Below are 5,998 nucleotides of genomic sequence, written 5' to 3' on the forward strand. Positions count from 1 at the left end.
GAAGATGCGCTGGCAGCTGTTGTCATCATTAGCCTTGTGGCAATACTTTTTCCCTTAAGTGTCTTATGTTTCATATGAAAGCTTAAAACTCGTTAAATAGGGAGGGACTTTGGAATATGAGCCAATGTCAAACAGTAAAGTTTTTATTTTCTCCTGTTGTAGCAGCTTTAAAGTTCTGAATTTCCAAATCTCAGTTTTAACACCACTCAAAATTTTAAGTTAAATAATAGGGTAAGAACAGAAGGATACCAATTCCTTCTCCTGACTTTATGATCTTTACCAGAGGTCTAGTAAATGAAAGATTTAGAGCCTGCTAGGCACTTGGGTATAGAATTCTCCTGTAATCCTGGCATTTATGGGATGAGTGAGCTGTCCATCTATGGTTCTGTAACTTGGAGAATCTGTATGCTCAACCTAATATGGTCTTCTGTGGCATTAACATTTTTCTAGCCACTGACCCAAGTGACACATTTTAAAACTCACGATAACTAATGATCATTGAGCACTTACTATGTATCAAGACAATAGCTTAAGTTCTTTGAATTATAAAGTGTTCACAAAGCACTCTGAGGTAGATATTTATCTGCATTTCACAGATGAGAAAATCTGAGATTAAAGAGGCTAGTAACTTGGTCAAGTTTTTAGTTTTTTATCCAGTAAGGAAGACTTTTTAAAAAAGGGTAATTAGCACTGCCTAATATTATAAAAACATCCACCCTACTAGACTATACATTCTTCTAAGGCAAGAACTACTATGTACTTCCTCTTTGTATCTCCTACAATACCTAGAGCAATGTCTCACACATACCTATTTCTTGATGAAAGTTTACTAAGCAAATAAAAGTAAGTTTAAGCTCTAGAACCCTCAAAGTCATTCACAAACACATACACATACACATACATACTTATTTGCCAAATTTGCCTACATCCCTCAGAGACCAAAAGCAGCAGCTGCTTAATAGGTGAACTTCAACACCAAGCAACAGGTTGGGACAGGTAATTAAGAATAGCAAATCCATTTGAAATTGCAGGGGAAATTTAGGGAAGTAGAATGTATTTATCAGAGTTGGAATTTGGCCAGAATTCTAAGGAAAACACCAATTACTCTTTGATAATATAAAGTAGCATATAAACACTGCTTAACTGAATTTCTGGCTAAGGCAAGGATTTCAGAGACCCAGAGAAGGGATAAATTGTTCCATTCAGAAGAGGTCTTTGTACTTTCACGGTAACCTCTTGCATCTAACAAAGAAAACTTCTTGTCAAGTAATGAAAGTGAATCCTTGAATCTGTAGATCACTTTGGGTAGTACAGACATTTTAACAACGTTGCAATGCAATCCCTATTAAAATGCCAACATCATTTTTTTGCCGATCTAGAAAAAAATAATTCTATGCTTTTTGTGGAACCAGAGAAGACCCAGTATAGAAAAAGCAATCTTAAGCAAAAAGAACAAATTGGGAGGCATCAATTTACCAGACTTCAAGCTATACTATAAGGATATAGTAACTAAAACAGCATGGTACTGGCACAAGAACAAAGACATAGACCACTGGAACAGAACTGAGAACTCAGATATAAAACCATTGTCATATAGCCATCTAATCTTTGACAAAGTAGGCAAAACATACACTGGGGAAAAGAATCCTTATTCAGTAAATCGTGCTGGGAAAACTGGATAACCACATGTAGAAGACTGAAACAGGATCCTCACCTCTCACAAAAATCAACTCATGGTGGATAACAGACTTAAACCTAAGGCATGAAACTGTAAGAATTCTAGAAGAAAATGTTGGAAAAACTCTTACAGACATTGGCCTAGGCAAAGAATTTATGAAAAAGACCCTAAGGGCAATCACAGCAACAACAAAATAAATAAACTGGACCTGATTAAATTAAAAAGCTTCTGCACAGCCAAGGAAACTATCATGAGAGCAAACAGACAACCTACAGAATGGGAGAAAACATTTGCCAGCTACACATCTGATAAAGGGCTGTTAACTAGCATCTATACAGAACTCAGGAAAATCAGCAAGAAAAAAATCAAACAACCCTATCAAAAAGTGGGCAAAGGACATGAACAGAAACTTTTCAAAAGAAGATAGACTAATGGCCAACAAACATATGAAAAAATGCTCAACATCTCTAATCATCAGGGAAGTGTAAATCAAAACCACAATGAGATATCACTTATCTCCAGTGAGAATGGCCTTTATCAAAAAGTTCCAAAACAATAAATGTTGGCATGGATGCAGAGAGACAGGAACACTCATATACTGCTGGTGGGACTGCAAACTGGTACAACCTCTGTGGAAAGTAATATGGAGATATCTCAAAGAGCTACAAGTAGAATTACCATTTGATCCAGCAATCCCATTACTGGGCATCTACCCAAAGGAACAAACACATTCTATAAAAAAAATCTGCACTCGAATGTTTATAGCAGCACAATTCACAATTGCAAAAATGTGGAAACAACCCAAGTGCCCATCAATACATGAGTGGACTAATAAAATGTGCTGTATGTTTACCATGGAGTTCTACTTAGCCACAAAAAAGAACAGTGATCTAGTACCTCTTATATTATCCTGGATAGAGCTGAAGCCCATTCTACTAAGTAAAGTATTACAAGAATGGAAAAACAAGCACCATATGTACTGACCATCAAATTGGTATTAGCTGACTTAACTGACCAATTCTTAAGTGCACATATAGTAGTAACATTCATCGGGTGTCGGGCAGGTGGGAGGGGGGAGGAGGGGAAGGGTATATGTACACCTAATGGGTGCAGTGCACACCATCTAGGGGATGGACACGCTTGAAGCTCTGACTCGGGTGGGGCAAAGGCAATATATGTAATCTAAACATTTGTACCCCTGTAACATGCTGAAATAAAAAAATTAAAAATTAAAAAAAAAGAAAGTGAATCCTAATTAATAGAGTTGGAACAAATCAGAGGTCTTTCCAGCACTACAGTCTATTGTGCACATTAGATTAAGTTCGATATCTCCCTCTGCAAAGGATTTCTACAACCTCAGATACCTCAACGTAGAAGAGACCCCAAGAGAGCTTATTTCATCAAAATAGAAACCTTCTCAGACAGTAACTCTCTGTCCAAGATAATTTAGGTGTGATCTTGCTTGACCTGAATGAGAGAAAAGATTAGGTAACTTTCCAAGGTCTCTAACCACCTTCAAGTTAGGAATTCTATTAAAGGATCTAAACCAAAACAAAACCAAAAAAGAGAGAGGAATCTATAGATTTAAGAGATGTATCAACAAAGTACAATAACTAAATGTGGACCATGTTTGAAACCTTAGTCAAACAAGGCAATTGTTTTTTTAAAAATGGGATAATTGGAGAAATTGAACCCAGATTGAATACTTGAATCTGATATTAAGGAATTTCTATTAATTTTTAAGTGTAATAATAACAATTACATTTTAGAGATATACATACTGGAGGTTTTTTTTGTTTTCTTTTTTTTTTTGAGACATAGTCTTGCTTTGTTGCCTGGGCTAGAGTGAGTGCCATGGCGTCAGCCTAGCTCACAGCAACCTCAAACTCCTGGGCTTATGCGATCCTACTGCCTCAGCCTCTCGAGTAGCTGGGACTACAGGCATGCGCCACCATGCCTGGCTAATTTTTTTTTTATATATATATATTTTAGTTGGTCAGATAATTTCTTTCTATTTTTAGTAGAGACGGGGTCTCGATCTTGCTCAGGCTGGTCTCAATCTCCTGACCTCGAGTGATCCACCCGTCTCGGCCTCCCAGAGTGCTAGGATTACATGCGTGAGCCACCGTGCCCGGCCTGGAGTTTTTGTAAATGAAATAAAATAATGCCTATGATTAGCTTCAACATGAAATAAGGGAGGGAGAAAGTTAGTGGGTAGATGAAACAAGATTGTCCATGTAATGATAATTACTGAGGCTCAGTGATGGGTACTTGGGGGTTCATTATACTATTTTACCCCACATTTGCATGTTTGAAATTTTCCATAATAAAAGCTTTTTTTAAAAAGTAAATTAATATGGTCATGCACCATAAGTTGTGGCATAGGTGGGATGGGCCATAGCTCGAGTACAATTTCTGGTAACACAATTTTCTCTTCTTTAAAAAAAGAAAGCATACAAGAATGCAAATAAATGATAATGAGATTTTTATACCAATAATCTTGAACTTTTACTAATTCATATAAGTAAATTTTCTAAAACTTACAAAAATTTAAACATAAACTCTTATGTAATTTTTTACTTTGTTTTTGTTTGAATTTTTCTGTTAAAAAGGTTTCTTATGTTATTTTGTTTTGTTTTGTTTTTCCTTGTCTCCTATGGTCTTGTCTGATAAAAAGGATTTTTTTTAAATAAATCCTAAATCAAGCAGATCACATTATTTTTCTAAACTTCAAGTTGAGTTAAACCCAATTAATTAATCATGTTTTATTGACCAATACACGAAGCCAAGGCACCTTTTTTTGGCACTTTAGTTTTTGAATGTTAAAAACATTCATTGTGATTATAAACATTCAAATGATATTTATTGAATTTCTACACGCTCCCAATAACATGCTAAAAGATATTGTGCATATAAGAAAAGTAAAATATGGCATCTGCCTTCAAGAACTTACAGCCAAGTTAGAAAGATTAGATTTACATAGGAAATAGAGCACAATAAAAGTCTGAATATCCACTAAATTAATGTGCACCATTATTCAAACCAATCTTTTTTTTTAAATTATCGCTAAACAAACTAAAACCAACCAATTTACCATTCAGTCCAAATTCCTGTATCTCTTTATTCACTTCATCTATAATTATTATTATTTTCTTACTGCTTTTTAATTTTTTATTGAACTTTATTTTTTAGAGCAGTTTTATGTCCACAACAAAATTGAACAGAAGGAACAGAGATTTCCTATATACCACGTCCCCCACAAGAGCAGTACATTTGTTACAACTGATGAACCTACAAGACACATCATTATCACCCAAAGTCCATAGTTTACCTTAGGGTTCACTCTTGGTGTATATTCTATGGGTTTGAACAAATGTATAATGGCATGTATCCACCATTATATTATTATATAGAATAGTTTCACTGTCTTAAAAATACTTTGTGTTCAACTTATTTATACCTCCCTCCCCCTGACCCTTGGCAACACTGATCTTTTTACTGTCTCCATAGTTTCATCTTCTCCAGAATGTCATACAGTTGGAATTATACAGTTCATAACCTTTTTAGTCTGACTTCTTTCACTTAGAAATATGCATTTAAATTTCATCTATATCTTTTTTTTTTTTTTTGAGACAAGGTCTTGCTCTGTTGCCTAGGCTAGAGTGCAGTGGCATCATCATAGCTCACTGCAACCTCAAACTCCTGGGCTCAAGCAAACCTCCTGCCTCAGCCTCCCAAGTAGCTGTAACTACAGGTGCATGCCACCACGCCCAGCTAATTTTTCTGTTTTTGTAGAGATGGGGTCTCACTCTTGCTCAGGCTGGTCTCAAACTCCTGGCCTCCAGCAGTCTTCCCCACTCAGCTCCCCAAAGTGCTAGGATTACAGGTGTTAGCCACCACACCCTATCAAGTTTCCTCTATATCTTTTTATGGCTTGATAGCTCATTTCTTTTTAGCACTGAATAATATTCCACATTTGCCACAGTTAATTTATCCATTCACATATTGAAGTACATCTTGATTGCTTTCAAGTTTTGGCAATTATGAATAAAACTGCTATAAACATCTATATGCATGTTTTTATGTGGTATGTTTTCAACTCATTTCAGTAAATACAAAGGAGTACGATTGTTGGATAACATTGTGGGAGTATGTTTAGTTTTGTAAGAAACTGCCAAACTATCTTCCAAAGTGGCTGTACCATTTTGCATTCCCACCAGCAATGAGAGAGCTCCTGTTTCTTCACATCCTCACCAGCATTTGATGGTGTTAGTGTTCTGGATTTTGACCATTCAAATAGGTTTGTAGTGGTATCCTATT

The sequence above is a fragment of the Lemur catta genome, chromosome 16, assembly GCF_020740605.2.
Source record: "Lemur catta isolate mLemCat1 chromosome 16, mLemCat1.pri, whole genome shotgun sequence".
Classification (NCBI taxonomy): Eukaryota; Metazoa; Chordata; class Mammalia; order Primates; family Lemuridae; genus Lemur; species Lemur catta.